Source organism: Herpailurus yagouaroundi, unplaced genomic scaffold, assembly GCF_014898765.1.
Source record: "Herpailurus yagouaroundi ecotype Mexico unplaced genomic scaffold, PumYag 203, whole genome shotgun sequence".
NCBI lineage: Eukaryota > Metazoa > Chordata > Mammalia > Carnivora > Felidae > Herpailurus > Herpailurus yagouaroundi.
In genome coordinates, this window is record NW_024412434.1 from 20118323 (window position 1) to 20145008 (window position 26686).

General features: G+C 45.2%; 1 non-coding gene across 1 annotated transcript; it reads left to right on the plus strand.

The window, feature by feature from the left end:
• The first annotated feature begins 23638 nt into the window (after positions 1-23638).
• Positions 23639-23745, plus strand: LOC121014926 (U6 spliceosomal RNA). Its single transcript, XR_005783515.1, has one exon. It is a non-coding gene; the product is annotated as a U6 spliceosomal RNA (small nuclear RNA).
• The last annotated feature ends 2941 nt before the right edge of the window (positions 23746-26686 follow it).

Here is a 26686-nt window from a genome sequence, read left to right on the forward strand (position 1 = left end):
CATCTGATTTCACTGTGCAGTCCCACCACAGGTTGTAGATTGTTTTGAATTTAGTTGGTGCTCAGGTAGCTCTGAATGAGCGAAGGATTGAAGACAGTTAATAGCATACACTGTAGCACACTGTGGTGAAGTTTTAGAGGAAATCTTCAGTGTTTACCTTCTCGGAAACCTAATTTGTAAGAGTTTTGCTTTTATTATACAAATGGTTACTTGAATCATACTTTGAACGTGCATTGCACACATACCTTCTGCACCAACAGGGTTGAGAAATGACTTAGGAAAAACTGCTCAGAGAACTGGAACACACAAATGTGTATGGTTTACAGTGGTGTTACAGTTACATTCCTGGGACTAAGTGACACCTTCTGTATTAAATGAGTGTTGCCTCATCTAAGGCAATTAACATCTACAAAATTCCTTGGCATTGCTTTGCTCAAGATATTCAAATAAACTGTATTCAAGATAATTGAATAAATCGTACTCAAGATAAAATTTAAGATTTGGCTCCAGATTCTTTCTACTGCAGCTACTTTGACCCAGCAAAGGGCTTTCATAGACAGCGGTTGTCAGCGTGAAGTTTTGCTTTGCGAATCATGAATTTGAACTAGCTCTAGAATATGATTGCGTGTTTTCATTGTTCTCATCGAAGTTTCTCTAAAGTGTTTATAGTGTCTATTTTTTTTTTCTGGGAATTTTACAGAAACTGTTATTCAATAGTACTGACTAATTTCTACTTTCTTAACCTCTTAGACAGCTGTGTATTGAGGCTGGCTTAATAGAGGGGGCTCTCCTTGGAGCGCAGCAAGCTGTGCAGATGTACTCCATAGAGATATTTTTGAAGCCCAGCACTGTTTTTACGTGCCAAAAGAAAGGTCAGAGCTAGGTTAAGGACTTCATGCTCGGACTTATATTGTATGATCTTTATTTTGCTGCTCATTATCTAATAGTGATGTATTTTGCAATGATGTGCTAACTTTATGTTCATCTCAGAAAAGCTACAATCTGTCATAACATTGGAGGTGAATGGTTGGCTGTCTTTCTTCTCTCCGAGAGGCCTGTTCTTTGCCAAATTCAAATTTCGGTTATTAGAACACCGTGATCAGTTGAAAACCCACGGAGCGATGGAAAATATCAGGAGGATCGTCCAACAGGCATGACTTATGCTGATGGTATAATGAGAACATAACATCTAAATAAAACTCCTGGGCTCACGTCCTGAGAAAGTGTAGAGCTTGGATTTGCAGAGGCCACTGGACTTTGTTGTACACCAGGTGTGGGAACTCTGTTGGAAAAACAGCAGCATCTAGGTAATTTCTGGCAGAGGCTTGGAGATGACTTTATGGGTTTATATTTGTATCCTATTTGTACTTTCCCTGTAACACTTTGTAACATATGGCTTTCATGCTTAACATTCCGACCAGAAAAGGGGGGAAATTAGGTAGATTTCTCAAGTAGTAGGTTGCAAATGAAAGTACTTTCTAAGCTTCAGTCAGTTCTTTGTTCTAAAGGCATTTCTAATATCTCTGTAAGTCAGACCGTACATTTGTATTCTTGTTGGGGAATACTAATTTAGTTATTTTAGTAAATACTCCACACGAAAAAGGCACACACAAATAAGTCAGACCACAGACGTGTGTATTACTGAAGGAAACATTGTATACGAAATTTTCAGAAATCTAGATGGAAAAATTTGTCCTGTGATGGCACCCACCTCCCGTACTTTGTGTGAAACATGCCTAATGGAAATCATCACATATTTCAATAATACTCTTATAGTTTGATCAAGTTACAAAGAAGTAATTGGAAACAAGTCATTTTCATTTGATTTTACTGAATATAAGTTAAGGATTTTTAAAGACCTCAGTACTGGCTAAATGCTCAGTTCCACCAAACATGGAACTGAAATGTATTTTGAGTGTATTTTTTTAAGTTTAGTTTTCTTAGTAATCTCTACACCCAGTGTGGGCTTGAACCTGCAACCCCAAGATCAAGAGTCATATGATCCTCCAGCTGAGCCAGCCAGGTGCCCCTAAATGTATTTTTTTTAATTAAGCTTCAGCACTCTAAATAGACCAGTTAATTGTATGAAATAATAGTGTTTTTTTCTTCTTTTTAAAACAATTTTTTGAGTTCATTTATGTTGAGAGAGAGTGACAGAGAGGAGGGCAAGGACAGAGAGGGAGAGAGGGAGAGAGAGAGAGAGAGAGAGAGAGAGAGAGAGAGAGAGAGGGAGAGAGAGAGAGAGAGAGAGAGAATTCCAAGCAGGCTCTGCACTGTTAGCACAGAGCCCAGTGTGGGGCTCAAACTCACAAACTGTGAGATCATGACCTGAGCCAACACCAAGAGTCAGATGCTTAACCGACTCAGCCACCCAGGTGCTCCTGAAATAATTTTTTAAACAATTGTACGGTGTGACCCCGACGTGTGTCCTACTTTAAGTAAACCATTGTTTTTGTAAAATGCAGCTTGTAAATAGGCAAAACGTGAGGCAATTAACCACTCTAGAAAGGCTTCATAATAAGCTCCCTAAACACAAAACAGTTCAGACAGCATGTTTCAGGTGGTTCCACCTTCCGCTGATCAAGCTCTTTGGAATGACTTCGCCATTTTCCAGTCCGTCTGCAAACATTTGCTCTCTTTTTTTCTTTCACTTACCCCTTACAGAATTTAATCCACATGGATTCCAGTAATTAAATCCTTTTATGTGGATGACTCCAATTTTTCTCCCTCTGGTTTTGACATAATGTCTTGGCTCTTTTTCCTCTTATCCGACAAGCTACTGGACGTCCCCCCTTCAGGACACTGAGTCTGCCTCCAACTCCTCATCTTTCAGCCTCCCCCAGCCCAGCACAGCCTAAGTTCTCTGTTAAGTAGGCTTAAAATCTGGGCGTCTCCTTAGACCGTTTGTCTACCTTGTAGTCTATACAGTCAGTAGTCTTACGGGTGCTTTTATGTGGCACGTTTATAGAGATGTCTTTAGATCAAGATAGACGCAATTGTGTAGTACAGAAGGAACCTTGAGGTCAAGTTTATCCTCCTTGTTCTGGAGATGAGGAAACTCAGGCCGAGAAAACTAAGGTGATCTGCAGTCACGGTGCTTTCTCCCCACTCACATCCTGTGGAAGGTAGAATAATGGCCCTAGAGATGTCGATGTCCGGATCCCTGGACCTTTGAATGTATAACCTGTAACCGCTGAAAGAGGGAGTTTGCAGAGCTAATTAAGTCAAGGGTCTTCAGATGGGAAGATTAACCTGGATTATCCAGATAGGCCAATGTAATCCAAGGATTCTTAACCTGAGCGAGGTGGGGAGATCAGAGGGAGAGGAGATGTGACCAGGGGAACAGAGAGACAGTGGAGATGCTTCACTGCTGGCTGTGAGGATGAAGGAAGGGCCGTGTGCCAAGGAATGCAGGCAGCCTTTGGAAGCTGGAAAAGACAAGGAGATGGATTCTCCCCCAGAGCCTCCAGAAGGAATGCTGTCTCACTGACATCTTCACCGTAGCCCAGTTGATACTGACTTGCGGCTTCTGTCCTGCAGAACTGTAAGCAGTAAAATTATGTTGTTTTGAGCCCCTGAGTGGTGGTACTTTGTTAATGGCAGCAATAGGAAACTGATACAGATACCGACCCCCAAGAACTGTGAAGAGAGCCTGGCACCCATACAGCCAGCATAAGGGCACCGTGGTAATGGGCCATTTGGGGGGACCGCAGCTACTGAAGGTAACATTTGGAGGAGCGCGTGGAGTTTTTGCATCTTCTTAACAAAAGTCTGCCAAACTGGAGCCATGGTGAGGATCCTTGGGGAGTACCTCACGGACCTCCCCCACCCCACTATCACCAAACAACTTTTTTTCCCAGATGCACTCCGTGGGCTGTGACTTTTATTTGTAAGCAAAGTGCATGAAATCCTCTGCGTTCCTTCTAGAGTGGGTTTTATTCATATCTGCAGGGAGAATACAGAACCGCCCCCCCAAGCCCCCTGCCAAAAGCTAGTTTTAGAAGTCTTGCTTGCTTCTAAACTTGGCTCTAATTTTTGTTGAAACCTGTCTCTTGGTTACTAAATGGGGTAAAAGGCCGCTGTGATCGAAGGGCGCCACCAGTGCCTTTGTATAATGAAAGGATAGGGGACCACTCCCCCTGGAATGGCCTCCCGCGTGTTGTGTGTTGTCTCGGGCTGGGCGCCCCGCCTCTGATACCTGTGCCTCTCGTCGGCGAATGGGCCCGACGGTGTGGAACACCTGGGCATTGCACCTGTTGGGCAGCACAGGAGGAGCAAAACTGCTTGCTCTGCGGTTTCTAGCTCACCGGGAGCAACGTTCAGTCCAGTGTAGCCTAGAGAGGGGAGCTATATGGCAGCTGGACAGGTCCCAGGGGAGCAGCTGATGGGGCCTCTGGTACAGAGGCTGAAGGGTCCCGGTTGGAGGCTTCTCCCAGGGAAATGAACTCAAGAACAGAGAGGAGCTTGGCTCTTGTCGAGTTCAGGGCCTTGGTCTAAAGGTAAATAAGGAACGGAGAAAGGGAGAGAACCACTCAGTCATTTTAAGACCTCGCCTCACATGAAGGCGTCACACTTCCCTTCCCGTTGTGTCTCATAAACGCTCCCTCACTCGCTCCTCACTTTCACGGTCATGTATCCTCACCCTCATAAGGCACCTGTTGAAAGCATCCTGTCTTCTCTCTCTCTCTCCGTGTTGTAGTCTCTTCTTTCAACCCAGGCTCTCTCCGCGTGTCCCTCTTCAAACACCATCGTATTCGTGTTTCTCTCCTGCAGAAAAACATTTAATCCTTTCCTGTTGCCCAGCATGTAAAGTCTAAATTACTAAGTCTGGCCTTGACGACTCTGCTGCCTTTCCTCATGCACCTGCTCCAACCTTTGCGCCCCCTGCTTCACCAGCTTAAATCCCCTTCTCCAACTGGAACATTCTGCTCATCACCCCTGGATGACCGCTGTGTGTCCTCACTTCCCTTCACCTCCTGCTCCACTCTTCATGCTCTTACAACCCTCCATACGGAGCATGCGCCCTGTGAAGACTTATGTAAGTATGCAAAATACCTACTAGACAGAAGAGGGTGGGGGGGGACAGCATATTTTTGGGTAAGCTTGATTGTTTAGAAATCCTCGGCCTCTGATATTTTACAGTCCAGCTGGAAGACAAATGGAAAAATAAATTAAGAAGGACATCACCAAGGGACTTTTTTTTTTTATGTAATTAGGCAAGAGTCTCTTGAGTAAAGGTGAAAGCTAGTAACAGTTGTCTGACTAAACGTCCAGCTATAAGCTGTGATGTATATTTCTAGATGTTTCAAGGATTTATCCACAATGGGACACAGGAGGTTTTATTTTAGACAGTATAAGCGTGTGGACATCTCTCCGTGCTCTTAATGGTTATAAATTAGGTTAAGAGATGTCCTACTGGGAATCAAATATTTACGCAGTGACAGCATTGATTGGGAATGTTGGTACTCTTGTCAGATGAAGCTCTGAAATAATAGTTACAGGACAATTAGGTTAAAACTCATATTTACGTAAGTGGAGAGATAAGGTGGTCAAATATAGATCTGATATGTTCATCCACTATTTCGAATCCTTAATTTTATGTAACATTTAAACACATACTCAGATATGAAAACTGACAAGATCTTTTGGATTTGGGGGGAGTAGCAGGCAGAACAGGAAAAGCTGGCTTTTAGAAGAAGACACCTTTGAAGTAAGCACTGAGTTTATAAAAGGTGGGTTTTTCCTTTTGTTTTGTTTTGTTTTGTTTTGTTTTAAGCTATACTGCACAGGGACAGAGAAATGTGAGCTTGAGGAGGAAAGTTAATTATTTCCAAATCAGACGAGCATTTCATTTGCTTAGACTGACTTTTTTGAGCACAGGATTTGAATGGAAAACTTCCTGAATTTGTACTGAAGGAAAGGTTTCTAATGTAATTTTTAAAACATTTTTTTAATGTTTATTTTTGAGAGAGAGAGAGAGGCAGAGAGTGAGCAGGGGAGGGGCAGAGAGAGAGGGAGACACAGAATTGGAAGCAGGCTCCAGGCTCTGAGCCATCAGCACAGAGCCCGACGCGGGGCTTGAACTCACGGACCGCGAGATCGTGACCTGAGCCGAAGTCGGACACTCAACCGACAGAGCCACCTGGGCGCCCCTCTACTGTGGTTTTTAGTGTAATTTTGACAGAGCCGAACTCAGTCCCTAGGGTGAGCCACGCTATCCAAGCCGTCACCGGGAGCTCTGCCTCAGTGGATGAGGTGCCCGCTCCCCCTCTTCGCCCCTGTAGTGCCCGAGTGGGGTTGTGCTCTGCGTCCTTTGCACCACGGTCCACTGTGGAGGCTCCGGGGAGGAATTTGCTTGCACACGAATTCAGGTGGTAGTCAGAATGCAGCCCCTTGCCGGTGGATACCAGGCGAGGCTCCTCTTTCCTTGCCCCTTGAGGCTGCCTGCAGTCCTTGTCCCCTTGACCCTTCCGTTGCTCAGCCGCAGCGACAGCACCTGGGCAGCTTTTCACACCTCAGATCTCTCTCCGATTTCTCCTGCTGCTGCATCTCTTGGACCACAGCCAGATTGACCTCTCTGCCTTTGAAAGGGGCCCATGCGATTAGTTGAGCCCACCGGATAATCCGGGAAAGTCCATAACCTTAATCGCCCCTGTAGTCTCTTTTGCCACTTGACCTAACGTATCCGCAGGTTCCAGGGGTGAGGGTACAGATGCCTTTTGGGGGCTCCTGCCTGGTGTAGCCAGAATGTAGACGAGGGGTCACCGGGCAGAGGGGATGGGGAGGCAGATTTCCCTGCCGTCGAGGTCAGTGAGCGTGGGAGGGAGGACAGTGGAGCGCCTTCCCTTGGCGAGTCCCGAGGATAGCTCTGGACGAGTGTCTCTTCTGTCCTTTCCTGCGCCAGGACCTTACAACTCTGACATGGACTCGTACACAAGGAAGTCCTAAGACAGCTTGTGGGATCCCAAATGCCATGTTTAAAGTCGTCCTGAGTTTTCCTATTTTGTCTCTGAGAACTTGAAAGTGAAGTTTGTTTCAATAACTGTGATTTACTGAGTTCACTGAATGGTAAATATTTATGGATCTCTTATATTTAATGTTAAATCTGTGAAATAGTGGCAGACACTCTCTGCTTCCTTCACAGAAACGTGAAGAATAATAATGGCAATTAGCTAACGTGCACTGGGTGCTTACCACCTGCCAGACATGATGCTAAGTACCTGGATGGATTATCTTCTTTAATCTTCATATCGTTCCCGTGAGACGTAAATATACAGTAACTGGCAGAGGCCACTGTGTGACCGTAGGCAGCCTGCCCCCTGCCCTCAGACTGTGCTATCATAAGATTTGGAGGATTAAATTATAATTTCTCATAATTTTGATCCTGTGGCATTTTACCAGCATAAATAAGGGACTCTTAATAGGCCTGGTCGTTTTTATGCGGAAAAGACAAATCACCTCCCTTGTGTGGTCCCTGTTAGCCTTTGAACCATGGAAAGCAATCTCGAATGGTCATTTTCTGAGCGGCTCCTAAGAGCCGAGCTCTGTGTTTCGTGTTGTGTGGGGTCCAGATGTGTAGAAACGATAGGAAGCTCCCACGAGTACCTCTCCTGAGCTCTTGAGGGAGGTCCAGTCGAGCAGGGTGGGATTTGGGGTAACACCCAGCTGGGCTTGGGGGAATCTCCTGGCTTGTGTTCAGAGCCCATTAGTTTTTGGCAAGACTGTTTATATAACAAGAGAAACTTGTTAGGACCCAACAATTGGAGAGTTGGAGGTAGGGAAGGATGTGGTTGTTTGTAAAATAGTCCTGCAGGTTTGTTTGGATCCGTAACGTATGATGGGATGCCCTTGCTCTCCTTATGGCACCACGTGAGGGCTTTACTCACTCTGAAGTAAGTGTGAAATACCGGTGTTTATTTGGTATTTGAATTTACTTGCAGAATTTTAATCCTTTTCACTCTTTGAAAAGACTTTATTCATTCGTCTTGGCTTATACAATGATCCTGAAAATAAAGTTTTAAATGATGCTAATTATGGCACTGTAATCGATTTTTTTTTCCAACTTATTTCCTGAGCATATTTGGCCATACAAAAAAAAAAATGGAAAGAATTTTACAGTGAATACCCATACTCGCCACTTAGATTCTACAGTTACCATTTTACTATTCTTGCTTTATTACCTATCAGTTCATCTTCCTATCCATTAATCTGTCTTATTTTTTGATGCATTTTCTTTCTTTAAAAAAAATTTTTTTTTAATGTTTCTTTATTTTTGAGAGAGACACAGTTTGAGCGGGAAGGGGCAGAGAGAGAGGGAGACACAGAATCCAAAGCAGGCTCCAGGCTCCAAGCTATCTGCATAGAGCCCAGGGCTGGGCTTGAACTCAGGAATGGTGAGCTCATGACCTGAGCCGAAGTCAGACATTTAACCAACGGAGCCACCCGGGAGCCCCTTTACTGATGTATTTTAAAGTACGTGTCAAATATATGCACTTTCCTCCAAGTACAACGGCAGGCATATCATTAATTAGGATTCAGTATTCCATTTTTTCCCAGAGGAAAATTTACATACAAGGAAATACACCAGTCTTAAGTGATGACATGTGTATATCTGTGCGAACCCAAGTCCCATCTTGATACAGAATATTACCATCATTCCAGAAAGTTCCCCCAGTACCCCCTCCAGTAAATCCCTGCCTCTGCTGCTTGGGGGCAAGCACCTTTCAGATTTTTTCCACCATAGGTTACTTTTTTGCCTGTTGTAGAACTTTCACATGAATGGAATCATACATTCCATACATACTCTGGCTTCATTATTTGCCATTAATAGTATTCCATTGGGTGAATATCTTACAGTTTATCCATTCTCCTCTGGATAGACACACAAGTCCTTTCTGGCTTTTGGTTGTTATATCGTTGCTGTGAACATTTTTATACATTTGTTTGTTCTTTGGGCATGTTTTCATTGTTCTTGGGAAGAAACCAACATTTCTGGGTTATAGGTAGGTGAATGTTTAGTTTCTCAAGAAACTGCGAGATGTTTTTCCATCATATTTTTCTATACTCCCACCAAAAATGTGTGAGACTTACTGTTGCACCACATTCTCACCATCATTTGGTGGTGTTGGTTTCTTTAGTTTTAGCCATTTTGGTGGGCTAAAATATACATTAGGTGGCTAGATCGATACATTAACAATGCAGTGCATACATTTCATTTTCCAGCTACAGTTTTCCAGGCTTTAGTTTTTGAGGAGTGTTAGAGCACTTTTAGAAATCAGAACTGTTTCGCCATTATGTTTATTTTTATTCTCAACAATGTTTTATTTATGCAGGCTTTAATTTTTCTTTGATAATTAAAGTCTATCACATGACCACATTACCTCCTCACTGAATATCCCATCTGATTGGGTAGAACCACGTTATCACATACCTACCAAGTAAGCCATGGTACATGCCTGTGCATCTGTGTACGTGAGGATGTGTATGTGTGTGTGTGTGTCAGGATAGAGAAGGAATGAGAGAGAAAAAGAAAAGTAACCCTTCCAGAGTCTAACATTTACATACTGCTCAGGTTAGATAGGTTAATATAGGACTAGAGATTATACAGGACTGTTTCGATACTTATTCTCTTTAAAGGAAACCAAATGTATATGCCATTTATGTGTAAGAATCCGTACACTCAAAGAAGTGCCAGGATCTCTTCATGACCAGGCAGCTTCTAGGAAGTTTCTTGGGGTACTTTGTTAATAACCCTTTTAAGTCAGTAGTGTATTGAGTCAGCTCCTCAACATTAGAATACTTTGAATATTCTAATAGCCTCTTTTAATCAGTTAAGATAGTACAGTTCCAAATGTATTCATTCACAAAAGCCAGAAAAACTTTGAATCAGAGTTGAACATACCAAGAGAGCTATGGGAGAAAATGAAATTCCTTGAGATTGAAGAAGCTCCCCTAATGACTGGGTATATCCTTTGGAAATTTAGACAAGATAGCATCGTTTCCTTCTGTCCTTTGCTTATGCCATTAACCTATACAAATATACATTTGACACTTCAAGGGAATGTGCATGTCTACCTGCAGATTTTGTGGGGCTGGGCTATTCCAGAGATCCACGTCTGGGATTAGGGAAAAAGTGGATGTTTGAGTCAGGTCCTCTATTTTTCATTTCTGTTTCTTCCCTCATGTGGCCTCTTCTAACTTTTAGTCTGTTTCTGAGCCGCCTGCCTTTTAGAAACTATATCCGTGCAAAGAACAGTGAGACCTGTGTCCGGTTTCCCCACTGTATATACTGTTGCCTTGTTAGTAAAGCTTCTCTCCTCAAGCCCTTTGTCTGGTTTCTGTGAACTTCTGTACAGACAGATAGAATTAGTGGCATAAATAGCCCCTCTGTTTAAATTAAAATAGAGATTTCATAAAAAGAGAAGTTTTTTCCAAACTTAGAACGTTTTCTTGTTTCCGTACTCATGAGATACATTTGTTTCCCCTGATTCCTGAGTATGGAATCTCAGAGCCCTGCGTTTATTCAGTGTTTACTGTGATAGAAAGTTGTTCTCTGGGAGCTGCTGGCCCTTCTATTATGTTTTTGATATTAAGGAAGTCTGTGGTTATTCCAAGTTAGGAAAGCACAATAGCATTAGATAAATGCAAGTCCATTATTGCAAATATCGCACTACGAAAAGGCGGTATCTGCTCAAGGATGACCTAAAAGAAGTTACTTGCGTTTGATATCACTCGATTAAAATATTCCCATCTAATGGGAGGTTGGAGGTAAGTGGCTTTTAGATGTCTCTTTTAGAACAAGGTTTTTCAATTTTTGCTTGGGTGATTGATCTCTTTCTTTGTTACCTACCATCTGCTGTCCATGTTTTTGAATGTGCGATAAAGCATATGGGAAAGGAATAGAAAAGTTAATGCATTCAACTGGTGAGGGTGGAGGACAGTATCTGCAGTCTGGTCAAGTTTACAGCCCATCTGCGAGCACAGGGAGCCCTTTTAAAACGTAGCTTTGCTCTCCAGGCTGTCTGTGCAGAGCCCCCTCGGTCCACCGCTTGTCCAAATGTCACCAGTACGGCTATGGCGAAATTAGGTCTCTCCTTCCAAAACTATTTCACTTGGCACATGGGGCATATACTCAGTGCACAGTTTCGTGGGTGCGTTTTTTCCTTTACTGTAAACTTAAAGACTGCCTAGTGAAATTAACCTTAGAAAGTGATCCTTTAATTCAGCTCGCTCACCTCTTGGCAGCACAAACCGTTAAAATGACTTTTAATGCCACTTTGTGTTTTGATTCTTGTGCCGCCACGTAGATTTTGAGTTAGAGGTAACATTGATAGAAGTCTCCCATTGTGTTCTTTCCCCACTACTGTTTGAAACAGGTTTGTTTTGTTTTTTTTTTACCATCTTGAACCTCATTTGCCTTTTCGAATTTAAAAATAAAATCATTGCCTATAAAGATTTCAGTGTCTTAATGGAAACCTATTAGATGTTGCATTAAATATTAAACTGAGACATTCTAAATCAGTACACGTAAAAGTAATACATAAATGCTAAGTAAACAAGAGAAAGGAGTTAATGGCTTTCAGACTAGGATATTTTTTTATGTGCACTAATTAGATAACATGTTAATTAAGGTGGAACTATTCCCTGCTTATATCTTCCCATTTGTTTGTTTTGTTTTTAATGTTTATTTGTTTTTGAGACAAAGAGCATGAGCAGGGGAGGGGCAGAGAGAGGGAGACACAGAATCCGAAGCAGGCTCCAGGCTCTGAGCTGTCAGCACAGAGCCTGACGGGGGGCTCGAACCCATGAACTGTGAGATCATGACCTGACCCGAAGTCAGATGCTTAACCAACGGAGCCACCTAGGGCGCCCCCATATCTACCCATTTCTAAATTCAGAATCCTTAAGGAGACGTTTACATGAGAGAAAGGCCTGGCAAGTTAGATACTTCTTAAACTTCTTTTCCTCTTAGCTGCTTCATTGCAGATGAACCACTCTTTATCCATCCACCCATCCACCCATCCACCCATCCATGTACCCAGCAAAGAGTCTCTCCTGTCCTTACCTTTCACCACCGGAAGGTTGATAATACTAATTTCTTAAATGGCAGATTTTCAAGTGCTTTCAGGTCCGTTATCTTTTTACTCCTCATAATCCTGAGAGGTATCAGGAAAGAGATTATTCCTTTCTGTGCATGTGGGTGGGGGAGCGTGGCTTGAAGTCATGCACTGGTACAGCATGGAGATGATAATCCCACATACATGCTCCTCCTCTGTTCTCTTAGAGTGTCTCTCTCGGTTGCTTTAGACACTCACACTCACTGTTTCAGTCATGATTTCTGCTCAGGGATTCTCCAGTCTGAGCCACCCAGTTTCTGGGCAGCCGTCATGCTCCCTACCAAGTAGAGCTCACACATTTAATAATGAAAGTGGGCATTATCAGTCACTTCTTATGGTTCCATGCTCTGGGGAGCCAAAGATAATTAAGCCCCCACTTTTCAGGAACTCGAGCTCCTATGGGAGAAGCACAGATAAACAAACCACTATAGGGAGGAGCAAAGCATAGAGGGATGCGGAGGAGGAAATAACTAACTGGGTAGTCAGGGAGGCTTCCCAGGAAAGTGGCTTGTGAGGTGGGGTTTGAAGGCTAGGAACCACACAGAGAAGGGGAGGAAGGCACTCCCAGGGCCATGCCACCATCCATATGAATTGTAGCTTTTTTGTAGTTTATAAAGCATTTGAAAAAGACTTTTTTTTTTTTTTTTTTGGCAAAATGACAGTGGAGTTGCTGAGCTGCTGGTAAACTCCTGTCTCCTGCTTCCTGCAGGGGCATAATGAGTAGTGGGTATTCTTCTAGGTCTGTGAGCTGGGCGGCTTGTCTCATCTATCTTCCTCACCTGAATTATTACACATCCCCTTTTCTCGTTGATTCTGCACGGTTGGTCAGTCTTCAGCCAGATATCCCAACATCAAAGGGACTGGTTTTCTCAGTATCACTCGTCTCAACTCTAGCCCCTGCTAATCTCATGGAATTTATTGAGGACACAGTCGCCTTTGTTACTGAGCTCCTTTACTGTCTTTTTTTAAGTTTGTTTATTTTTGAGAGAGAGAGAGAGCACAAGCAGGGGAGGGGCAGAGAAAGAGGGAGAGAGAGGGTCCCAAGCAGGCTCCGTGCTGTCAGCATGGAGCCCGACATGGGGCTCAAACCCACAAACCATGAGATCATGACCTGAGCCAAAGTCAGATGCTCAACAGACCGAGCCACCCAAGTGCTCCTACTTTCTTTTTTTTTTTCTTTAAGTTTATTCATTTATTTTTCAGAGGAGGGCGGGCGCAGAGAGAGAGAATTCCAAGCAGGCTCTGTGCTGTCACCGTGGATCTTGATCTCACGAACTGTGAGATCATAAGTTGAGCTGAAATCAAGAGTTGGACACTTACCTGACTAAGCCACCCTACTTTCTTTTCTTCACTCTTGTTCTGCTCTTCCAGTGGAGTTAAGGGAAGGTGCCCTACCACAGCAGCCAAAAGGATATGGAAAGTTCAAACTCTTTAATGGCAACTTTAGCAGCGGAAGAGACTTAGAAAATTGTTGAACATCACCGCTTACACCCAGATCTTAGTTAGTTTACATGGGGTTATTGAACATTGCACTGCGTCTCTTTTCAGGTACTAAAAATGTTTGAGGTAAGGAAGCTGATGCTGATTCTTGTTGGGATGGGGTGTGAGGGACCTAGTGCCCAGAGAAGGCTCCTCCAGCAGTCCTCATGGAAGCCATGGTAGAGGCGTCTCCATGTGGGGAGTGGCTTCTTGAATGGCTTCAGGAATGGCTGGAAGGTTCATTGGATTCTCTTTGCTTTCGCAGGAATTGAAAGGGAAGGGGCAGAGTGTGGTAGGGAGAACGTACAGTTTAAGTGCTATTCGCTCTCTCATTCATGGATATTTATTAATCCTGTCCTGTTACTTGTCAGACAGTATAAAATGGACTCACGATCCCCACTGCTCCAGTTTACAATTTCGTGGATGCAGTTAACTCTTCAGTGAGTGGGACTGCTGTTTCAGATGGAAACGCATACCTAGGCCTGTTGTAGAACACTGTCTTTAGTGTGAGCTGTGTGCATATGGCCTTGTTCTGTGCTGTGTACCGCACCGGCCCCGGCTCCTTCTGTTTCTAATTACATGTCATTTTTCTAGGTAGTGCTCTAAGTGACTTCCTAGCTTGCTGTGAAACCCAACAGGTTTGCTAATAAGCCCATTGCAATTGTCACACACACACACAAAGAGAGGGAAAGAGGAAAGAGAAAACAAAAAAATTATATAATCCTATCTAAAATTGAACTTGGGAAATATTTTCCATTTCCTCCTAGCCTATTACTGTACATAATTTAAAATTGACACTGTTTTAGGTGCTAGCATGAAGCCAAATTACTTTGAAGAATTAAGGCTAATGGATAAAGAAAAGGCAGACAGCTTTATGGCTCAGAGCAAAGGTGAAATAAAATTGAAAGAAGTTATAAAGTGAAACGCAATATGATGAAAGTAGTACTTGATAACTTTCTGAGGCTACTTGCCCGGGCTCCGTGGAACCTTTGGGATGGGGAGCCAAAACAGAAAGCCAGTTCTCACCACTGCTTCCCAAATTTGAAAGCAGATACGAATCACTTGCTGGTCTTGTCAGATTCCGGGTCAGTGGGTCTAGTGTGGCCCCTAAGATGCTGCAACTCTTACCATGCTGCTGGTCGCTGGACCACACTTGAATTGGTGAGGTTGTTCACTGCCTGTCCTGTCCTAATATTTAGGGACAGGCAAAAGCAGACCCAGGAAGCCATCGATTGAATCTGGCTACTTCTTCCTCAGATTTTTAGCCTTGCAGTTTAAGAAAGCTACCTAGAAAATGTATTCTCACCTTATTCAAAGCCTACGTTCAAGAGAAGTAGCTGGTTTAATATGTTCAGGTGTTGGGGCGGAACCCACATCACTTGTGACTTAGAAGGAATTGTGGGCCTTTTTTTAGGTAAGAATTCCCACTCGGTTACTTCATTCATACAATTAAAGTATTCATTCATCATGTACTAACTGTGTAATGAAAACCTTGCATAGCTCTGAGTGACTTTTGGTTTGATTATCTTTAATTTGCTTACAGCCCGTCTCCAGCCATGCTGCATATAGTTTTAAGCCAGTAAAAACTATTTCAGGGCAATAGAAACACTGATACCATTCCGGTTCTTGTTTATACTTAACACTGAACTATCTTTTTATACCTTCTTTTTAATAATTTTTAAAATTTATTTACTTACTCTGAGCTAGAGAGCACAAGTGAGGAAGGGGCAGACAGAGAGAGGGAGACCGGATCCCAAGCAGGCTCTGCCCTGTCAGCACAGAGCCTGATTCAAGGCTCAAACCCACGAACCATGAGAGATCATGACCTGAGCCGAAACCAAAAAAGTTGGATGCTTAGCCAACTGAGCCACCCAGGCTTCTGTACCTGTACCTTCTTTTTAAATGGAGTACGGCTGTTATAAACAGTAAAGCTTGCACATTTTTATCGGTTTTATGTTAGTATATGATCTTTAGTTTTGTGTGGATTGCGTCTGGAATAAGTCACTTATTGCCTGCTGTTTGGGCTTGTTTAAATAAAGAATAGCTGACCACTGTTACTCAGATATAGAGTCCCTTTTTTTCCCCATAATTTTTTTTTTAATGCTTATTTTTGAGAGAGGGAGAGACAGAATCCGAAGCAGGTTCCAGGCTTTGAGCTGTCAGCACAGAGCCCGACGTGGGGCTCGAACTCACAGACAGTGAGATCGTGACTTGAGCCGAAGTCGGATGCTCAACCGACTGAGCCACCCAGGCACCCCTCACCCGTAGTTGTTTTTTTTGTTTGTTTGTTTGTTTGTTTGTTTTAAGGGCTAACTAATGACTAGACTTCTGAGTCACTTTATTCGAAAGACATGGCTTTTGCACCACACTCAGATACCAGCAGCAGTCTGTGCCTGCCGCCCCAGCCGTGTTTTCTTCTCCGTCCCTGTGTGGAAGGTGGGTGAGGCCCTGCTGAGGCAACGAAATTCCTAAGTGGCTTTTTTGTAATTTCTCCCTGGAGATTCTTGGCTGCCTGCAGAGTCCCAGAAGACCTTCAGGGGGCCGGTAAAATGATGATCCGTGTGAGCATTTGACATTCCACCTCACGAGGGTTGTATGTATTTCTGTTCTGTGCTTTTAAAAGTAGGAGGTAGAGTTGGGTGCCCCCGTCCTTTTCCTCTTGAAACGTTCACCTCCTTGCCTCCAGAAGAAGCACCACGTGTCCAGATGAGAGCCTGGGTGCTCAGGAGTGAGCTCTAGGCTCGACTGGGCCGGGCTTGTCGGCAGCAAACCAGGTTCCTGGAGGGAGTTGGAGGGGGAGGAGGTTGAGAAAACCCCCGGGGCCTGGCCCATCGCATTCCGGCTTTGAGCCCGGAGCTGTGCAGTCAGCACGTCCCAGCCTGTGGCTCTGTCTCTCATCTTCAGCAGATCTGGAGGCCTTTCCCCCAATGAGGAGGGACATACCTGTGAAACAGCCCCCCCCCCCCGGACCCCAGAGCCCCCGCGTACGATTTCTTCCATTCCGCTGCCAGGAATGCTGCGGTCTACGCTCAGTGTCCCCACTTGCTCACCCCCACATTCACCCTGTAACCCTCTGCTGCCCATCCCCCATCCCCCCCACTCCTCAGGGACCCCTTTTGCCACAGCCAGCGCTCATTCCCCGGCCCGCTCTCCTCTGACACCGGTACTTTGTCTCCATGACATGCGGCCCCAGCTTCCATGGCAGAGGCGTCTCCTGGCTGGTCTCCTGCCTGGGCTGCCCTTCCTCAGTCCCCATCGGGTCTCCCCTTTCCTCCTCTTCCTCTTCAGAGAAAGCTGTGACCTTGGGCTCCAGCCCTGAACCCCTCAGAGCATCTGCTCTACACTGGGGCCCGTTTCCAGCTGTCAGCTGATGGACCCCCAGATCTCCCCCGGCCGCCCCCAGGGCAGGCCCCCCCCCCCCCCCCCCCCCGAGCACCACCTGGGCTTTACTGGCCAGGGGTCTTCATTCGTGGTTGTCCAACATGCTCGCTGTGCTGCGCCTTCGGACCCACCCGCCCCCACCCACCCCTTGCCCGAGTGCTTTGTACTGACTCATCTTTGCTCGTCCTAAAGCCTCAGGCATCCTCCCCTTCGGGGGCCATCTCTGGCTCCCCCTTTCCCTTCCCGAGTCTGTGTGCATACCTTTGCTGTTCATTCAACAAATATTTATTGAATGGCTCCATATTCCTGGCACTGATCTAGGTGCTGAGGGCACAGCAGAAAACCCTCCCCGCCCGGTACTGAGCAGTTGTGTGGTACACATGGGCAGTCCGTCCATCTCTCCTTGAGGCCGGAACTGCCTCCCATCTGGTCCTCAGTGTCTTTGCTGAAAGAGCAAATCCGGCAAGGCCAGTTTTCTCCTCTTTCCACTGTGCCTTTCCTCCACCTCTCTCAGGAGCGAAAACAGGAAAGAGAACTTCATAATCACAAGATGAGCCAGATAAAATTGCATCACTGTTTCTGGTTTCTGCATCCAGTTTGTTGAATTTTCGTGTGTGAGCGTGGTACAGAGTGTGAGTTGAATGCTTCCTTTGTTTGATAAATTTGCTCAGCTGCGGCCCACAACGAAAGTTTCTCTTCTGCTGTGTCCTTTGTTCGGAGCTGAAGAACCCCGTTCTTTGAAAAGTCACTGAGAGGGATGTTCTGCTTATATCTTATTCTAGACAGCCCCTATGCCTGGGACTACCAAAGCATTTGTTGGGAAACAAAACGCAGCGTTTTCAGATGTTTGTATCTTGTGATGCCGCCATTCCTTTTTCCCAAAACAAACTCACACAAATTGACTTTGGGACCATTAGCACTGGAGCTGCAGATAAACTAAGGACACCCAGTTGAGTGGCATTTCAGACACACAGTGAATAGATTTTTAGTGTAAGTGTGACCAAATCGTGCATGGAACATAATTACACTAAAAATTATTTGTTGGTCATCTGAAACTCAAGCGTAACGGGACATCCTACATTTGAGGTCACTAAATCTGGCAACCCTTACTGCCAGCAGAAGGCACTTGTTGGGATTAACCGTCTCTTAGCTCTCCGTTCAGTCATGGTGACTTTCCGAGGGATGTCCTCATATTTGGTGAAGGCTCCTGCCTTTGCCGACTGTAATCGCAGCCCCACCTCTGAAGCACTTCTCAGCCCTCATGAAGCGGGAGGAACAGTGACAGGCACGTCTTTCAGCCTGGAGGTGTGGGACCAGCTGTGCCAATGTTGCTTGGTTGGGAAGGTGAGGTCACAGATGTGAACCCAGTCTTCGGTCCTTGAGGCTGCTTGCCCGCTACAGACGTGGAAACAGTCCGATATGCAAATATATTCAGTTTAGCTCAGCGATAATTTATCACGTATTGGTTTGAAAGGCAGAGAGGGAGAAACCGCGTCCCCCTCCAGGATGCTCACGGTCTTGAGAGGAACAAGCATTCCCAGTGGGGCTCAACCCTGGCTGGACGTTATAATTACCCAGGAGCATCAGCAGGATTCACCCCAGAGACTCTAAGTTCGAAGTCTAGGGGGGCCTGAATATGGGTAGTTTTTCCAAAGCCCCCCCCCCCGATTCTGTGTCAGCCAGAGTTGAGACATGCTGACTTTCATCTTTGCGCTTGTCTTGAAGTTTTCCCCGAGTGTCCATGTGCAGTTAAGGGACAGAACCTCTGCTTACGGAGTGAACACAGGGCAGATTTAATGCTGGGCCGTGACTCTAAGGTTGGGTTTCTAAGCTGTTCGCGTAATGGCCCAAGTGGTCAGAAAGTCATGTGTGTGCCGAATGCATTTTAATTTTTTTTTTTAACGTTTATTTATTTTTGAGACAGAGAGAGACAGAGCACGAACAGGGGAGGGGCAGAGAGAGAGGGAGACACAGAATCGGAAACGGGCTCCAGGCTCGGAGCAGTCAGCACAGAGCCCGACGTGGGGCTCGAACTCACAAACTATGAGATCGTGACCTGAGCTGAAGTCAGACGCTTAACTGACCAAGCCACCCAGGTGCCCCCCGAATGCATTTTAAAAATCATATATAAATAGGACTGGAGAGGGTCAGACTTGGCATCCTGGAGTCCCTCAAATTGGGGTTAAAATTTTCTGGGAGCTGTAGTCATGCTTATTGCCATTTGTCATCACCCCTCAAGACTTTTAGCAACGGGATACGGTTGCAGAACTAATTAGGAGGCACCCTGACTGGCAAAGAGTCTAAATCGGCAGCCTGGCTCTGCCATTCTGCGTGCGACAAGCTCGTAACAGTCAGTGCTGGCATTTAATTATACTCGACTTTCCATTCATCACTTTAACCGTCCCAGGTTAACGCCACTACAGTTACATCAACACACTGCACACAACGAAGGATTGATGATAAAAGTCTTGAGGGGTGACTCCCGGGGTAAAGTGGGCTGGTTTGGTCAGCAGACCGCCTGTGGCTTGCACCCCGCATCACTGTGTCTCCGAGTGTCCTTGAGGACCTCCTGCATCTGAATCCCAGGATGCTAGTTAAATATGCAAATCCTGGGCCCTGCCTCACAGATCAGGACCTCTGGGGCCGGGCCTACAAATCCTGGACATAGTCCCTGTGGTCCCGATGCTGACATCATGGGGTTAATCCGAGCAGTATTTTGAGCGTGGCAGACTCAGAAGTCAGACGGAGATAGAAGCCGTCCGTTATGTTATTATTGTTGTTGTCGTTACTGTTATTGTTTATGTGGACCTCCCCCTGTTTGGGGGGGCAGCGGCGTCTGACTCTTTGTGCATAAGGGTCCCTTTGCCTCTGTGATGTGCCTGAGGATCTCATGGGCATCCTCAGAAGCACAGGTATGTCCCGGGTTGTCTCCAGCTCTGTGGAGTAGCTGACAAGGTGTGCAGAGCTTGTCTTTCTGAAAGCCGTGTTGCCATAGTATCACTTTCCCCCCTTGATTCTTTCTTCCTGTTGCTTTGAAGGCAGGTCGATTTTTTTTTTTTTTTTACTATGAGCAGAGTCTTCCCATTTAACTCACAAGTAATTACATGTATCTTATCATAGATCTTCATTAATGTACAGTGGAGCTAAAAATAGGATAGTGGGTGTTACCAGCAATTGGGGAAAAACGAAGGAAACTATTAAATAAAGTTTTCAAAATGTGCCTTGTGAAGCCTCTTTTTGCTAATGTGGGTTTTGTACTGATTTGGAGAATGGCTTCTAAGTGTAGCCTTCGGTCTGCTGAAAACAGAACGTGTTACACTCATCAGTCACCTGGACCAGTGGTTCTCAAGTAGGACTTTCTGTGAGCCAAGCAGAGGTGTTTTAATACCCAAAATGGAACATTTGGGGCTTTTTCCAGGTTGCACTAGAAAATATTATAGTTGAAAATGTTTCTAGTCCATGCTGTTTATCTCAGTGAGAGAGCCTTTGATGAGTCCTCCCTTACCCCGAATTATAAACCTACTTCAGGTTTGATGTACCTACGACTCTGTGCAGATTCCACTCCCACACCTAGATGTTCTGCCACCTGCAGAGTTCGTCACCCACTGGCATAAGCAAACTTAAAAGCATTAGACTCAGGGCACCTGGGAGGCTCAGTCAGTTGAGCATCCCACTTCGGCTCAGGCCATGATCTCACGGTTCGTGAGTTCGAGCCCCATGTTGGGCTCTGTGCTGAAAGCATGGAGCCTGGAGCCTGTTTCAGATTCTGTGTCTTCCTCTCTCTCTGCCTCTCCCCTGCTCCCTCTCTCCCTCTCCCCCTGCCCCTCAAAAATAAACAAACATTAAAAAATTTATAAAAAAAAAAAACTGATAAATGATTACAAATTAGATCCACCCTTCCCCCTTCCCCATCTCAGACTCTTGCTTGTTTTTCTGGCCCCATATCAGCTGTCATCTCCTTATGACTTCTCTGTAGGGTCCCTTAGCACTTTGTGCAACCTCCATGACATCACCTGCTGTGTTTCATACATAACGTGCCCCTCGCTGCTCAGTTCCCACTATCTATATATACTCACTATCAAGACCTGCAGGATTGTTTCTCCTAAACTCACGGTCTTGAGTGAAAGCCCATGTACCGTGTACCCCTCCGTGCACACAAGTCTGTGCAGGAGGCTGTAGGGTGGGCTGTAGGTCCCAGCCATTCTCCTGATAGGATGCCGACTCAGGGTGTTTACGAGCATCGTGCCTGGACTTTGCCGGTTGCTTGACTGTGGGAGCTGAGGACGAGGGCCAGGATGGGCACTGACATGGGCAGCAGGGCTTCTGGCATATGGTGGGTTCAGCGTTTGCAGTTTGGTTGCTCAGACAGAGTCCAGAGTTCTGCAACATGTAGGACTCTGTAATGTTACTGTGGCAGAAAGTTCACTGTTGTGGGCCATCAGTCTGGTGTGTGACGGGAGTCTGGTCGGCGTGAGGGAGGCCAGCAGCTCTGTGCGCACAGCGGCCCGGCCTCCCCGGCCTTTGCACGTGCTCAAATACAACAAAATCCCTTCCTGCCTCTTCCTTTTATTTTTTTTTTAATGTTTATTTATTTTTGAGAGAAAGAGAGAGAGAGTGTGTGAGTGGGGGAAGAACAGAGATAGAGGGAGACACAGAATCTGAAGCAGGCTTCAGGCTCCGAGCTGTCAGCACAGAGCCCGATGTGGGGCTTAAACTCATGAACTGTGAGATCCTGACATGAGCCAAAGTCTGAGGTTCAACTGACTGAGCCACCCAGACGCCCTCCTGCCTCTTCCTAAAAATTAACTCTTGAGTATCCAGGAGTCCATACAGCTAGGAACAAATGAATGAACGATTGAACGAGTGAGCGAGCCAGCAAGGGAGTGGAGGAGACACATCCCTTATACAGAAGAACCTAAATAAGTGAGGTCAGTCTTCTGCTGTCAAGGTCACAAAACCTCCAGCCCCTCACGTATGGGTTGTGGAAAGGAGAAAGTAATTCTACGATTATTTGTTTCGTTAGGAGGAACTGAACAAACAGGCAGGTGACAAAGGTCAACATCAATAGCCGTGTTGATAGTACCCTTGATGTGACAAGAATGACACTTTCCTTCTGGGGTCTTCCTCCTTACACCCTTAATCCCAGTCTAACCGTGAGAAAACACTTCACAAACCCAAACTGGGGGACATTCTACAAAATACCCAGCAGTACCCTCAAAACTGTGCCCAGGTCATCAAGAACTAGGAATGTCTGAGACACTGTCACAGCCAAGAGGAGCCTAAAGAAATTTGACAACTAGATGTGATGCGACTCCCTGGATGGGGGCCTGGATCAGGAAAGGGACATTAGGGGGCAACTAAGGAATCTGAATAAAGGAGGAGCTTCGGTTAATGACAATGTGTCAGCATTGGTTAATTAATTATAACAAATGTACCAGATTTTGCTACAAGATGCTGGGTAAAAGCTATATGGGAACTATCTCTACTGTCTTTGCAATTTTTCCGTAAATCTAAAACTGATCTAAAATCACATATGTCTTAAAAAAATAAAATAATCCCCAAGGAGGAAGGTAACTGTTGGTGCTGAAGATAGAAGTAAGGTGGTTTTAGAAGGTGATGCCTATTAGCTGAAAATACAAGTTTTATGGGAGAAAATATATGCCATATACCATAATCGAATTTAGGGACTCTTCATACTAGCAGAATATATTCGTCACAGATGTCCTCGAACTCTTTTACTTTGATTTCAGGGAAAATGTATATAAAATATTAGGTTACTATTGTGAATTTATTGTTTTATGGGCATAAACAAGCAACAGAGGCAAAAGCAGAACCATAATGAATGACTTTGCTAATTGCTATTTCCTTTATTAGTTGGCATTCATTTTTCAGTCTGACATCGTATCAGAAGTATTGTTTATTTTTATACGTATTGGGAAAGAGCATGCAAAATAGTGACTGTTCTCCCCAGCAGTTCCAGGTCTGAATGGGAACAAGATGACATTTGGCTGCTGGTGGGAAGGGTACCTACCAGTTTTAGGATTACAGAACTCTTAGCATATCCCTCTGTACAAAATCTATTTTTTGCATATGGGAGATCCAGGCATGAGCACTTAGTTCCTATAGCTCTTTATTTTTTTTTATTTTTTTTTAATGTTTTACTTATTCTTGGGAGAGAGAGAAACAGAGCATGAGCGAGGGGAGGGGCAGAGAGAGAGAGGGACACAGAATCCGAAGCAGACTTCAGGCTCTGAGCTATGCAGGGCTCAAACTCACGAGCCATGAGATCATGACCTGAGCCGAAGTCAGACGCTCAACCGACTGAGCCAGCCAGGGGCCCCTCTATAGCCCCTAAGCTTTCACGATCAGGTCACAGGCATCTGAATCAGACCTCAGAGTTAATTGCAAAATGAGTGTTTCCATGAAGACGTTTAATTGGACTTTTTATATAGTCTGCCTGCTAAAAAAAAAAAAAGCATGTTGTCTTTTAAGTAGAAGTTTATTTGAAACCATGATAAGTGAGCCATAACAATCTTGAAAGAGGGTTTTTCTTCCCCTCTTTTCCAAAGGACTTCAGTGTATTTACACTAAAGATACTCGGTGAATACCTTGTTCAGATCCCAGAGGATTCAGTGGTATGAACTATAGTTTAAGAACACTTTGTACTCGCTTCAGGAGCACATATACTAAAATTGGAACGATACAGAGAAGATTAGCATGGCCCCTGCACCAGGATGATACACAAATTTGTGAAGTGTTCCATATTTTGGGGCGCCTGGGTGGCTTGGCTGAGCATCTGATTCCAGCTCAGGCCATGATCTCACGGTTTGTGAGTTCGAGCCCCAAGTCGGGTTCTGTGCTGACAGCTCACAGCCTGGAGCCTGTTTTGAATTCTGTGTCTCCCTCTCTCTCTCTGACACTCTTCCACTCTCTCTCTCTCTGTCTCTCTCTCCTTCAAAAATAAACACTAAAAAAAAAAAAGAAAAAGAACATCAGACAAGTTTCAGGTTTAGTATGAGGCTACAGGTAAAATATCATTTGCTTACGTTTTTTCCCTTAAGAATTCATCTTCCAAGAATTTCTGCTGTGGCTCCTTGACACACAGACCTGAATGTTTCTGTGTAGAGATTTCATCAAGTAGTCTCCCTGAGGGAAATAGAGTTTATCAGGTAACTCTGGGTTCTAGTGAAAGGTGACAATGTATTAGTTTATTAATAAATCAGTGTTAATTGATCATTTAATAGCCCACACTTCACTGTGTTAAGCATACTTCATGTAACTTTTCTCTCTAAACACTAATAAAAGTCTACACTGCCCCTCTTTTTGCTGGCAGAACCCTGGTTTTGTTCAGGTGTCAGAGTACGTGGGCTCATCCTCAGGGCTGGGGTCACCCTAGTGCAGGACCCCGTTCTGGGGTGTGACAGCATGTCCCTGTCTGCTTTTGCTTCCTGATAAGTGGAAGGCACGGGGGTTAGAGGGAACCCTGTGGCCCGTTTCCTTCTTTTCTACTTGGACACTGTTGTGACAGCCCGTGCTCCAGTGATGACACTTTTGACTAGGAAGTGACAAAAAGCCAACCCGCTGAGGGTTGTACCTCTGGAAGGAACCCCAGTTTTGGACAACACTGCCGAGCAGCTAAGCCCGGCGGGCCCCTGCTGCCTCCAGACTTCCTGTTCTTCGGGAAATGTAAACCCCTGCTTGTTGAAGCCACTGCTAGCCTAGTGTTCCAGTGTTCGCAGCCAAAAGCCTCCTTAACTGATGCTGCTGTCTTATCCCAGCTCTACATGTGAAAAAGGGAAGACTTCCCCAGGTGGGAAGCCCTTTCTTGGGATTGCATGACTCCAAGTGGCAGAACTGGGTCTCGAACACAGATCCGGCCCCCAAACCCTTAGACTTAACCATGAATGGGTGCCTTTCCTCCAAGACAGGGCTTTGAAACTTTCTCAGAGATAGGTCTACCTGGAGCAAACCTGATCATAAATGAAGCTGTTTCCAAAGTGTTTGTGTCTGCCTCCCTTTTCTTTTCTAATTTTTTAAATGTTTGTTTATTTTTGAGACAGAGAGACACAACACACAGTGAGAGTGGGGGAGAGGCAGAGATTGAGGGAGACAGAATCTGAAGCAGGCTACAGGCTCGAGCTGTCAGCACAGAGCCCGCAGGGCTCGAACCCAGGAACCGTGAGATCATGACCTGAGCCGAAGTCGGAGGCTTAAGCAACTGAGCCACTCAGGCTCCCCTACTGCCTTCCTTTTCTTATAAAACCACCAATCCTATTGGAATAGGACCCCACCCTTAGGACCCCATTGAACCTTAGTCACCTTTTAAAGTCCCTAACTCAAAAATACAGTCACGTTGGAGGTTAGGGCTTCAACATAAGAAGGTGAGGATGACACAGATCAGTCTATAGCACACAGCCATACGGTTTCTCTCTTTGGAGAAACCAAAGCTTCGAGAAGTCTCGCCAAGCCCACTGCTGGCAGGTTGTCTCTGAATCTAACACTTTGAAACCCAGCTGTGGTCCTGGCACCCAGACCTAGACCTGTGGAGCACCCCTCCTCAGATTGTTCAGCACTGATTTGAGAACCCCAGGATTTCAGAGCTCAGGGTAGCTAGCTGAGGGTTTGAAAGCGTTATCTTCTTTTTTTTTTTTTATTTTTTTTTTAACGTTTATTTATTTTTTTGGGACAGAGAGAGACAGAGCATGAATGGGGGAGGGGCAGAGAGAGAGGGAGACACAGAATCAGAAATAGGCTCCAGGCTCTGAGTCATCAGCCCAGAGCCCGACGCGGGGCTCGAACTCACGGACCGCGAGATCGTGACCTGGCTGAAGTCGGACGCTTAACCGACTGCGCCACCCAGGCGCCCCGAAAGCTTTATCTTCTTAAAGAAAAGTCAGAATTGGGGGACTTTTATTTCCAGCATTAGTTTCCCACCTGGCCCATGGGTGTTGGGCATAGACCTTTAGAGCAGTCGGTCTCAGCTTGTCCCTGGGGAAGACAACATGGTCCATTCAGACAGAACCACGACCAGAGCTCAAGTGCATTGTCCGAGTGGGAAAGTAGATGCAGTCCGGTCAGTCTCCACCATGTTTAGAAAATTTAGTACCGGACAGTGACCCCTAAATCCTTGAATCTGAGAGCCTGTTTCCTATCAAAATGGTTTATAGCCACCCCCCCCCACCCACACCCACACCCCCAAACATTACGCAGTATCATTCAGTAGAGAAAATATGTTGGTCATGTGAGTGTCCTAACCATTCACATTTAATCCCATTTTAGTACCTGAAACCCTTTTTCTATAGGGCTGAAAATAACAGCAGGGAACATACAGGATTTCCTTGATTCTGCCCAGACACTACCATATCATAGGCCCACACTGATTATAAAACACGTCCCCGTTTACGAAATATTAAGTGGAGCAGTAAAGCTACACCTTAAAATCAAAGAATACATTGGGCGCAAGTTTTTTCGGTCCACAGAGAATGTCTCTGCACATAGCTGTGCACTCTTGAGAACTCCACGTATTACCTGCCCCACAACCCCGACACTGGCCACTGCTGATTTTCAAGTATCAGGTCAAAAGCTTTTCCCTCTCGCATGTGGAAGGCAGATCTATTTCATGGATAAAACTGCCCTGTTTGGTGCTCCTTTTCCTTTCTTATTTGTGTGTGTGTGTGTGTGTGTGTGTGTGTGTGTGTGTGTGTGTGTGT